The following is a 13,281-nucleotide window of genomic DNA, read 5'->3' on the forward strand; positions in this document are numbered from 1 at the left end:
CCCTAACTTACAATAGAAGATTGTACCTATTCTGATCAAGATCAGTGTAATAGGGGAATTTCCCTGAAATAGAAAATATAGCAGTGAACTAACAAGTTGAGAAGAGTAAAGCAATTGATTGAACTCTGTGTAATGAATGTGGTGATAAAGATCTTGGTGTGCATAGAATATGAAAATAAGATAAATTAGTATGAAGTATATTGGAAGTGAAATGAGACTTCAAACAAGGATGAGACATAAGTTCTCTTAATTGCCCATAGGAATAGCTACTTTTATGCACAGAGAAATAGGGAGTGACAGAAAGTTTTACCAAGAAATTGATCTATTTCAATTATATTTCAGAAAGTGTCATTTATCATTCATATTGAGAATGGATGGGATACATGCAAAGTATTATTACAGAACTCAGAAAAGATGTTAATGGAGACATTCTGGAGAGACATCATGGTGACCTGAGCTAAGTACAGACATGCAGTCATGATGAATTCATAAGAATCTGGTGTAAGCAATTAAAGTCTGCGATGACATTTTCTGAGATATGTCAAGAATGATTCTCCAATGACTGCAGTTGAACATCATCATTTAGGTGTGGGGGTAATTACTAGAAGACTGACTGAAGAACTCAATTTTGAAGAATAAAGAAATGATGAGAAGATGCAAACACTAATTACTCTGATTTGGTCATTACAAAATGCATGCCTGTATCACCCTAGCTCACTCATTCCAGTAAGCCAGTATCTCACTCATTCAGATACCCAGTAAACATATGACAAAAAATGGAATTACACACCAATATTTAATGAATACAGATGCAAAGATTCTCAGCAAAATGCTGGTGGAGAGAATTCAGCAACACATCACAAAGATCACAGATCATGACAAAATTGCTTTCATTCCAGGGATACAAGAATTGTTCAACATATGTAAATCTACAGATGTAATACAGCGTATAAACAGAAGCAAGACAAATTCCACATGACCCTATCAATACATATAGAAAAATCCTTTCATAAAATTCAAGACCTTTTCATCATAAAACTAGGAATAGAAGGAATGTTTCTCAACATTATAAGGGCTGTATATGACAAACCAATAGCTGACATTATACTAAATGGAAAAAAACTGAAACCATTCCTGCTAAAGTAAAGAATGAGACAGGATGCCTTCTTTCTCCACTCCTATTCAATATATATTTGGAATTCCTAGCCAGAACAATAACACAAAAGCAAGATATAAAAGGGATTCAAATAGGGAAGGTTAATTCCAGCTATCCTTATATGAGGATGGCATGATACTCTCCATAAAGTCCCTCAAAATTCTACCAAAGACTGTTAGAAATCATAAAAGCTTTTGACAAGGTAGGAGGATGGAAAATTAACATACAGAAATCAGTAGCCTTTCTATGTACCGACAATGGATACACTAAGAAAAAAATCAGGTCAAACATCCCATTTACAAAAGCCTCAAAAACAATAAATTACTTTGGAATAAATATAGCAAAAGAAACAGAAAAACGTTTCAATGAAAACTATAAACTACTGGAGAGAGAAATTGAAGACAACATCAGAAGGTGGTAAGACCTTCCATGCTCATGGATTAGAATCAAAGTTGTAAGAATGACATACTACTGAAAACAACCTACACCGTCAAGGCAATAGCAACAAATTTCAATGACATTCTTCAAAGAAATAGAAAAACCAATCCTGAAAAACATATGGAAACACAAAACACCTCATCACATAACATTAACATTAAAAACAGCATGGTATTCTCACAAAACACACAGAAGACCAATGGATTAGAGTAGATAACCCAGAGATAAACCCATGCATCTAGAGCTAACCAATCTTTGACAATGGATACCAAAACACTCTAGGTAGTGAAAGCCTCTTCATCAAATGTTGCTGTAAAAACTGGATATCCACATATAAAAGACTGAAACTACATCCCTATCGTTCAACCTGTACCAAAATCAACTTAAAGTGGATCCAATACCTTAATATAAGGACTAAAACGTTGAAGAACTACAGCAAGTGGTAGGAAATACACTGGAACATACAGATATAGGGAATGGCATTCTAAGTAGAATTTAAAAGGCTCAGTATCTAAGAGAAAGAACCAACAAATGGGACTACATCAAATGAAAGAGCTTCTGCACAGCAAAAAAAACCACCACTAGTCTAAAGAGACAGGACACAGAATTTGAGAAAATCTTTACCACCTTCATCTGATAAAGGCCTAATACCTAGAATATACAGGGAACCCAAAAAACACAACCCCTAAAGAATCAACAACTCAATGAAGAAAAGAGCACATGAATTTAACAGGGCATGCTTAAACAGTGATTCCCAATGACTATAGTTCAACATAATATGATGAGTTTGTGCGGGTAACTAATAAAAGGCTGACCAAAGGACCCAATTATGAAGAAGAAAGAAATGATGAAAAGATGCAAATATTGATTATTCTCATTTGGTCATTAAGCATTGTATGCATGTGTCACATTTTTGTATCTTCTAAATACGCACAATCATTGAGAGTCAATACAGAGACATATACAAATTCAAAAAAGGAAAATTGCATATGTAATCAAAAAAGTTCCTAGAAGAACTGTCCAAAACAATCAGACTTTAGGTGTGGGGCAAGATGGTAGACTAGAACCATGTTTTGTTTTCACTGCCTGAATGACAAGAATCAGATAACTAAGGGCAGACTTTAATCTGAATAGAGAAAGAAATAACAAACACTGAGCATCACAAAAGAAGGAACTGGGGAGATGGAAACCACAAAGAAACAGAAAGAAGAAGAAAAAAGCAATGCAGAGCCATGCAATGCAACCGCAATCTTACGTGTGGATGGAAGATGAAGATGCATTCACAAGGGAAGCCAAATTGCTACATTTCTGAACCCCAAGGTAGATTTGGAAATTCTACCTGCACTTCCTTTAGTCTAAACCCTTGTGTAGCATTTGGTGAGACTAAGACTGTCCAGGGTGAAGGCCAGCCTTGGCAAAGAAATACATTTGTCACATCCCTTGTCTTGGAGGGCTATGGAAAGATGCCATCTGGAGGGAGGACTTGTTGAGATTTAGCTACTGTGGGGGAGTGAAAACAAGGAGGAATCAATGCTCAGCGAGTTTTCGAATCCCTGACATCATGTTTGGGTGGGAGAGGGTCATGAATATTAGGTATTGAGAGTGAGAGGCTGTGGTGTGAACCATTAGAAAACGTCAAGTAGCAGAGAGCTTTGTGAACAAAAAGCATGGTGGTTAGACATTCTTCCACCTCTGGAAATGTGTGAATCCCGTAACGTGAAGGTCAGGGGGAAACAATTCACTGAGTCTGCTTTGACTGAGTTAACCATGTCATTCAGAATGGGCATCCTGGATCTGTTTGTTTCTTCTGGTGGAACAGAAAGCCCCAAGCACAGATCCCCAAAATCACATGATATCCATGGCCTCAAGATGGAAGTGAATTTCTGGGCAGGGAATGAAAGTACATAGAGTCTTTATGGAAATCCATTCAATCCCATGTTTGTTGCTAGGTGTGCTGAAAGCCCCAAAATTTTCCCAATCATATGATTTCCATGTCTTCCTTATCCTAACAAGGAAGTGAACTCCTGAACATGGATGGAAGCAATGAAACCAGCAAGTATGTTGGTTTGGCTCCTCATGTACACCTCTGCATGTAGACGACTCAGTGTTCTGTCAACTTCTGTAACTCATTTGGCGGGAACTCATAGGTTTAGCCACACTTTGTCCCTGGTCACAAACTGGGGACCTTGTGAAGCAAGGAAGATCCTACTCACATGACAGGTTGTAAAGCTCCCTGTGGCTGACAGTGGCTCCAAATACACAAACAGGGGAAACTTCTCTACTCAAAGCAGTCCATAGCAGACAAGTGACCCTTTTGCTAGAGACTCTTGGTGGCTTAGCTCACTCTGACTCCTGTCAGGCCCAGTGTTCTGAGCACCTGGGAAAACTCTTGGGTACTGAGCCAGGCCATAGACCACTGTTGTGAAATAGAGCCTCAATCTTGCCACTACACTCTCCTGCCTGAATGCTGAGAATACTTCAACTGAAGACTACAAGTGATGAAAACTTCCCAACAACGGGCTGGCTTCTGGTGCAAATTCTAATGCATAACCTCAGGAAATATGAAAAAAAAAAAAAAAAGAAAAACAGACCATTTGACTCATCCTAAACTCCATATCTACAAAGTAACATATACTATCAATAAATAGTAAGAAGAGGAAATCTGAGACAGAGAATGTTTTTAATTTTATTTTTTATTTTTCTGTTGTTCTGGGTTTGGTGTACATTGTGGATTTACAATTGTTCTTACAACATGTCAGATTTATCATACCTGAATTCACATCCTCCATCATTGTGTTTTCCAACCCCTGTCCCCCACATTCTGGGAATAGAATGACAAGTCTCACTTGTCAATTTCCATACATGTGTACATACTGTTTGTACTATATTCACCCTCCCATGCCTTTCCCTTAACCCTCCCCCGCTGACTAGTACTGAACTACTGAGAAGGTGTTTTTCCACCCTCTTCTCCTTCAATTTTGTAAATGAGATAAAATGAAATTTATGTTTGCAAAGGGAATTTTCTTGTGACTCTCCACATATGTATGTATTATAAACTGAATTGGTTCATGTCCTTTGTTTTTCTGATTTTTTCTCTAGTCACCTTTGTATGGTGGCTTCAGCAAGCTTAAAAATTCTATAGCTCATTTTTCATGGACAGTACATCAACCATATTCACCTTCTGAACTTCCATCTTTTATCCTCCCTTCACATGCACAAAGAAGAGTGAAGAGGAAGAAATCACAGACAAGAAATTTGTCAAATGATTATAAGAATAATTAATGAAGTGAAAGAGGGCATGAACAAATGCAAAAATAAATAACTAGACAACACAAATAAAGACCCAACAATACTGAAAAAGCCAATGCAGAGCACAAAAGATAAATTTAAAGTAATTATATAAAAATACTGATGGAAGTCAAATTGAAATCTGAAACAAAGAGCTCCTGAAATGACTGGTACATTTAAAAATTGAGTACACATTGTCCAGGTCACCAAATGTCCCCCTCAGCCCTCCATCGTTCTCTGAGCATCACCTTTGGAAAGGGGGCATCCTGCACCTGGGTGGGAAGCCCTGCCTTCTTCTTCCTCTCACAGTCAGGTAGAGGGAAGAGAATGTGCAAAGGATCTGAGGCAGGGACACACCAGGTAGCGATCACAGGAGAGAGAGCTATGAGTGAGGTGATGTGAACATCACCTGGATCTCCAGTGCATGAGTTTGTCATATGGAGGGAGTTAGTTGTCATGACAATTCTATGATGCAATTTGCATCTTCACAATGCCCACAGGATGGTTTGCGGGTGGAAAGTGGGAGGTGGGAACCAGGGTTCTGCTTGAGGAGAGTTATTTGTATAATGCTATGTGCCTAAGGACCAAGGTTTATGTGGGGTGCAACCTGGTCTTCCAGATTAACCTGCTGTGTGACCCAGAAAGTCCGTTCCCTTCTCTGAACCTCCCAGAGCTCAGAGGCCTAGAGGCCTTCAATATCCTTCTCAGACGCACAGGTTATGAGTCAGTTCTGGTGTCCAGGATGAGGAGGCCACAACCACTTCATGCTCAAGCTTGAATCCAGGGGAGGGACCAGAGACAGTGGAGCTCTGCTGATCACCTCCTATGTGCTGCACAATGCAGATGGCAGTCATCCATCATGCATTTACACTTCACAGCCTCTCCTGCCACTGTCTAGTGATGAATAACAAGAATCATTTTGACAGCACCTCTGGGATCCAGGATCTAGTCTAAGATCATGATAGGATTCATTTATTTAATCTTCCCAATAATGATGAGATAGATACCAGTATCACTCACATATTAGAGATGAGGAAACAGACCAGTAAAGAGGTAGAGTAAACTGCTCAAGGTCACACAGTAGGAGCTGCCCAGTGGATGTTATATTGTGAAGCTGGCATTAGTGGTCCCATTATAAAGACAGGAGAATAGAGTCCTGGGAGCCATTTGGGTTGAGCAATTTCCTAGAGGAATTCACTGAGTTCCCATAGGCCAGAAGCAGAATTAAGTCCCTAACACCAACCCTAGACCCCTATGCAGGCCTTTGCTGCACTTTTTATCCACAGCAAAATTCAGCCAGTCTTGGCACCTGTGCCCAGTCCTGCCTGCCCTTAGCTCTGAGGAAGGAGTGTTGCCCAGTGTCCATCCATGGAGTTGACCATGTGGCTTTTATTGTAGAGTGAGCCCACCATGAATGTGGTTTAAGGGGACATAGCCACCACTGCATAGATTACTATACCTATTGGGCATGCATCACATCTCCCATGCATGAGATCAATGAGCTTGGATATGTCACCTCCTGCCAGAGCCATCTGGGGAGACACAGCTGTCCCTTGTCTTTTTCTCACCTGCCCTGCATCATGCACTTGGCTTTTCTTTGTAGGGAGAATCAATAACTGTTCAACTTCATTGCATGTAATAGGACTATTTAGGTGTTTAATGTCTTCTTGGTTCGATATTTGTTGGTTATCTGCATTTGGCAATTTATCCATTTTATCTAGATTTTACTGTTTATTGAATAGAAGTTTTCAAAGTACTTTGCAATGATTCTGCTGATTTCATTAGCATTATGGATATGTCCCCTTTTTCGCTTCTGATTTTATCAATTTGGGTGTCTTCCATCCTCCATTTCTTCATGTTGGCTACGGGTTTGTCGATCTTGTTTATCTTTCCAAAGAACTGATTTTGTTTCATTGGTTCTTTGTACAGTTTGTTTGGTTTCCATCTCATAGATTCTCACCCCTGATGTTCATTATTCCTCTCTGTCTGCTGGTTTTGGGTTTGTTCTTTTCTTACTTTTCTAGGAGGTCAAGGTGCATCATTAAGGTTTTTATTTGAGAGCTCTGTGTTTTATAAATGTAAGCATGTATAGCTATAAGCTTTCTCTGTAGCATGAACTTTTCTGTGTCCAACAGATTATGAGTGCATTTTCACTTTCATTGGAATCTAGGAAATTTTTATTTCTTCCCTTATTTCTTCAGTCAACAATTGGCATTGCAGTAGTGTGCTGTTCAGAAATTTTTCTGGGGTTTCTTTTGTTTGTCGTATCGAGTTGCATTCATTGTGATTTGATATAATACAGGGGATTGTTCTGATTTTCTTGAATGTGTCGAGTCTTGCTTTGTGTCCTAAAATATCATCTATTTTGGAGAAAGTCCTATAAGCTGCAGAAAACAATGTGTATTGCCTGGTTGTTGAGTGAAATACTCGTAGATATCAACCATGTCTATTTGGTCTAAAGTTATCTATGATGTTTCTTTGCTAAACTTTTGTCTGGATGACCTATCCATGGGTAATAGTGGAGTATTCAAGTCTCCCTCTATCACGTTGTGAGTGTCTATCCATGCTATTAGGGCCATTATAGGTTTTTTAATGTAGACGTGTGCCCTTGTGTTTGGTACATATATGTTAAGGATTGATATCTCCTCTTGATAAATTGTTCCTTTATTTAAAATGAAGTGACCTACATTGTCTCTTCTGGTTGATTTTACGCAGTCTTTTTTCTCAGATATGAGTATGGCTACTCCTGCCAGTTTATGGGGTCCATTTGCTTGGAAAACTTTTTCCCCCCTTTGACTCTAAGCCAGTGTTTATTTTTTCAGTGAGATGAATTTCTTGTAAGCAACATGTAGTTGGGTCTTGCATTTTTTAACCCAGTTTGCTATTCTATGTATTTTGATGGAGGCATTCAGGCCATTTACATTCAGTGTTAATATTGAGAGGTGCCTGTTGTTTCCATCTATTTTTATTTCCCTGTTGTTTAGTTTTACCTATTCCTTGTTTGTTGCTTACCCAAAAGGGTTTATGCTTTCTTGAGTTTTCCTGTCACACTCTAGTTTCTTCTTCTCTACGTAAAAGTCCTTTAAGTATCTTCTGTTGTGCTGGCTTGGTGATCGCAAAGTCCTTTAGTGTTTCCTTGTTGTGAAGGTTTTAAATTCTACTTCATTTAGGATGGATAGTTTTAGTGGGTAGATTATTCTAGTTTGACGGTTGCTTTATTTGAGGGCCTGAATTATATCTTCCAATGACCTTCTTGTATTTGGAGTTTGAGTTGAGAAATCTGCTATTATTCAAATGGGTTTATCTACATATGACGTCTTTTTTCTTTGGCAGCTTTCAGAATTTTTTCTTTGTCTTGTGTGCTGAGTGCTTTGATTATGATGTGTCTGGGGTGTTTCTTTTAGTCTGATGGTTTGGTGTTTTGTACGCTTTTTGCCTCTTGGTGGTTCTCTCTTTCTCGAGGAAAGATGGCTGTTGATGCCTTTAGTTTGTAACTCCTCTCCTTCTTCTGCATAGAATGATTCATAGAATATGTCTTTTCATGATATCCCAGATATATTTTATGTTCCATTTATATTTTAAACCTTCTAACACTCGTCTTCATCTTTCATCTTTTTCTGTGGGTCTAATTCCAGTACTTTGTCTTCTGTTCCTGAAACTGTCTTTTCAATTTGTACCATTCTGTTTGTCAAGCTTTTGGTTGAGATTGTCATTTGGAATTTTGATTTGTTTATTTTGAATTATTTTTCAGGTTTTCCTTATCTTTATTGATGTCCTCTTTCATATCCTGGAAAGTCTTCTCAATTTCATTCACCTGTTTGTTTCTGTTATCTTTGAGCTCATTTGTTTATTCACATCCTCTTTGATGTCAAATAATAAACTTTTGTGTTCCTTTTTTAGAGGCCATTAATCATTTTTATATTTTTTTGGAATTTATTATTTGATGTCTGTCCCCTATGCAGGAGTTTACATCCTTAGTGGTGGAGTTGGCCTTTGAGATAGAGTGGTTTTCTTGGGGTTCCATTCTGGGTTGAGAATTGTGCATCTCAAGTTGTTTTAGGTTATGGTCTTATTCCCTTGAGCCCCTGGAGTTGGGTTTTGAGGGTTTTTTCCAAGAGCTCCAGCAGTTTTCCTCAGAGAGCAGTATGCTGGAAATATTCCTCCTTGCACAGATCTTACTGTGGTGCCTATTAGCTTTTTTTCCCCTCAGTGAAATTGCTGTTGTTCCTACTCTTTGATGGAGGTGAGGAGACTCTCCTGCAGTCAGTGTGGAGTGCTGGTCCTCTGTGCACTGTGGGAAGCAAGCCTCCTAGCACCTGCAGTGTAGTGTATTGCCAATCAGTGGAGGAGCTGTGATTCCAGCTCATGGAAATAAGAGGTGGGACTTTGTTGAAGTGAGGCATTAGCTGTCAAGCTGTTGGGACAGTGGGAGCACTGGGCCTCTGTGCACCTCAGGATGCAGACTTTCTAGTACCACTCACTGAGTAGTAGGCTGCAGCTTTCCTTCCCTTCCGTGGGGAATCTAGCATTTTCGACTTTAATTGATAAGTGGTGGTTCTACAATGGTTGGGCACAGTGTGACGTATGGGCCTTTTGTGCCGTAGGGAGGCAGGTCACCTGGCACCTACAGAATGGCAGATTGCCACTCAGTGGAAGAGCTGGATTCTTGCTCCATAGCAGGGGAGCAGGGCCTCACCTATTGGAGAGCTTAGTGGTTAGATTGTGCCTCAGTGCTCTGTAGAGAGAGAAGCCACCCAGCACAAGCAGAATAGCAAATTGTGGAGTATGGGTTTGACTTGCCTGTGTGCTAGTAGACTCCTGGCACTGAGTAGCAATTTGAGGGTGGCTGTGGGATAGCAAACTGCAGGCTTCATTCCTCTGGTGTCCACAATGCAGCAGAAGCTCAGGGATCTACTTGTGTTGTGTTGAGAGCTTCCAGGATCCATGGGAGGAGCTACAGGCCCAAGGAACTAAGCCTTCAGCAGCAGGTGTCTTGCAAATTGCTTGACGGTATAGGCTACCAGGAGTCATGGCAGCAGCTTCAGGCACGAGGGATCCAATCCTATGGGCAGCATTAGTTCTAGTGTCCATTTGACAGATGCTGGCTTCTAGGAGCCACAGGAGCTGCTGCAGTCATGGGAGAACAAAGCCTGCGAATAGCGTGAGCTGTGGTGCCTTCTTGTTGGTGTGGACTACCATGAGCTATGGCCATTGCTGCAGGCATGGGGACTTAAGCCTGTGGGCAGCAGAGCCCTGGGGCCTGCTTGTAGGTGTGGGCTACCAGGAACCACAGCATCTGGTACATGCACAGCGGAAGCAAGCGTTTGGCAAGCGGGAACCCTGGACGCTGCTTGCTGTGTGTGTGGGCTTCTGGAGGGCAGTACAGTAGCATTGCAAGCAAGGGGGAACCAAGCATTTGGGTAGCGTAAGCCTAGGAAACTGCTTTCTGGCATGGGTTATCAGGAGCATCAGCAGCTGCTGCAGGTATGGACAATCAAAGCCTCTGGGCAGTCAGAATTCGAGGTCCGAATTGCCAGGTGCCATTGTCCAGGAACCACAGCAGGTGATGAAAGCACGAGAGAACAAAGCCTGTGGTCATCAGGACTCCTGGGGCCTGCTTGCTGGCACAGGCTTCTGGGAGTTTGGTACAGCAGTTACTGCCAGTGCAGGGAAGCAATCCTTCTGGTTTGCACCTTCTGTTAGCTCTTATTTATTTATTTATTTATTTATTTATTTATTTATATAGCTCTTATTATTAGGCTCTTATTAATAGATAGACTCTTTATTATTGTTTCAATTTTATTACATGCAACAGGCCTGTTTAGGTGGTTAATATCTTCTGGGTTCAGTTTTCATTGGTTGCATGCATTTCAGACTTTATGAGTTTCGTTTTGATTTTCCTGTTTGCATGACTATACGTTTTAAAAGTACTCTGTAATTATTTTCTGGATTTTGTTCATTGATATTTGTGGTTTTGTCCCCATTTTAATCTCTGATTTTGTTTATTTGGGTGTTTTCCTTTCTCTGTTTTGTCTTGTTGGCTAAGGGGTTGTTGATCTTGTTAATCTTGTCAAAGAATCAACTTTCTATTTCATGGTTTCTTTGTATACTTTGTTTGGTTTCTATTTCATTAGTCTCAGCCTTGCTTTTTGTTAAATTTCTCTGTCTACTGGTTTGGAATTTGCTTTGTTCTTGTTTGAGAGGAGCTTAAGGCGCAGCATTATATTCTTTCTTTGAGAGGTCGCTGTTTTTTTAATGTAGGCACATAGAGCTATAAACTTTCCCTTTAGATGGTCTTTGCTCTGACCCACAGATTCTGGTAGGTTGTATTTCATTTTCTTTGGATTCTAGGAATGTTTTGAATTCTTCTGTTATGATTTCAATCACCCATTGGTTTTTTAGCAGCATGTTTTTCAGTTTCCATGTGTTTGAGTATTTCCTGGGGACTCTTTCATTGTTGAGTTTTAGTTTTATTCTGTTGTGATCTGATATGATGCAGAAGGTTGCTTTGATTTTCTTGAATTTGGTGAGACTTGCCTTGTGTCCTAAAATATGTTCTATTTTGGAGAAAGTTCCAAGCTGCAGAAAAGAATGTGTATTGCCTAGTTGTTGGGTGAAGTACTTGGTGGATATCAACCATGTTTATTTGGTCTAATGTGTGAAGTAGTTCTAAAGATTCTTTATCATTTGTCTGGATGATCAGTCTGTTGGTGACTGTGGGATAATCAGGTCCCCCACTATCACTGTGTTAGTGTCTGTCTGTGCTCAGAGGGCCGTTGGAGTTTTTTAATGTAGATGGGTGCCCCAGTGTTTGTTGTATACAATATTTCCTCTTGATGAATTGTTACTTTCATTAATATGAAGTGACCTTCATTGTATCTCCTGACTGATTTTAGTTTGAAGTTGACTTTGTCAGATATGAGTAGAGCTACTCATATCTGCTTGTTTCTGGGGTCCATTTGCTTGGAAAACTTTCTTCCACCCTTTGACTCTAAGCCAGTATTTTTTTTTTCAGATAGATGAGTCTCTTGTAAGCTTAGGTGTTGTTTCTTCATCCAATTTGCTGTTCTGTGTCTTTTGATTGGGGCATTGATGCCATTTACATTCAGTGTTAGTATTGAGAAGTGCCTGTTGTTTCCAGTCATTTTTGCTTACTTGTTGTTTCGTTTTACCTATTCCTTGTGTATTGGTCTGCTTACTCAAAAGTGTTTATTCTTTCTTGAGTCTACTTGCCTCACTCTATTTTCAACTTCTATATGGAAAAGTCCTTTAAGTATCTTCTGTAGGGCTGGCTTGGTAGTTGCAAATTCATTTAGTTTTTCCTTGTTGACAAAGGTTTCAGTTTCTCCTTCAATGAGGAAGGATAGTTATGCTGGGTAGAAAGTCTAGGATGACAGTTCCTTTCTTTCTACATCTGAGTTAAGTCTTTTCATGACCTTCTTGTATTTAGAGTTGGAGTTTAGAAATCTGCTGTTATTCTAATGGGTTTGCCTGCTTATGTGACTTGTCTTTTCTCTTTTGCAGTTTTCAGAATTCTTTCTTTGTTCTATGTGCTGACAGTTTTGATTATAATCAGTCTGCGTGTCTTTCTTTTTTGGTCACGATGGGTTGATACTCTATAAACATCCTGCACTTGGGGGACTCTCTCTTTCTTGAGATGAGGGAAGTTTTTAACTATTAATCTATTGAATACATTGTCAAGGCTTTCAGTTTTTATCCTCTTCTCCTTCTTCAATACCCATGATTTGTAGGTTTTGTCTTTTCATGGTGTCACAGATATCTTGCATCTGCCATTCATATTTTCATAGCATTCTTTCATGATCTTTCACTGTTTGATCTAAATTCTCTACTTTGTCTTCTGTTCTTGATACTCTATTTAAAACTTTCTCCACTCTGTTCTCCAAGTTTCCAGTTATGATTTTTGTTTGGGATATTGAATTTTTTATTTAGTATTGATTAACTTAAAGGGTATCATTATCTTTTTTGATTTTCTCTTCCATATCCTGGATAATTTTCTTAATTAAAGTCATCAGTTTTTTGGAGACTCTTACTGCTCATTTAATTGGTTTCTCATGTTCTCTTTGAGGTCAAATGCTTACTTTTGTATTCTTCCTTTGATGTCATTAACCAGTTTTGCTATTTTTTTTTAATTATTTTTTATAGCTCTTCTTCTATGCAGGTGGAACTGGCCTTTTTATGGAGAATGATTGTCTTGCTATTTCATTCTGGAGTTGGTTTGGGTTAAGATTTTAATCCCTTGTGACCCTGTAGTATGGTTTTGAGTTTTTGTCTCTTGGAGCTTCAGTAGTGTTCCTCAGAGCAGGGTATACTAGATTTGTTACCCATTGCAGGGTTTTTGTTGTGTTGCAAATTACGTCTTTTCTCACATCATTGAGGGG

This window comes from Castor canadensis, chromosome 6 (genome assembly GCF_047511655.1).
Source record: "Castor canadensis chromosome 6, mCasCan1.hap1v2, whole genome shotgun sequence".
NCBI lineage: Eukaryota > Metazoa > Chordata > Mammalia > Rodentia > Castoridae > Castor > Castor canadensis.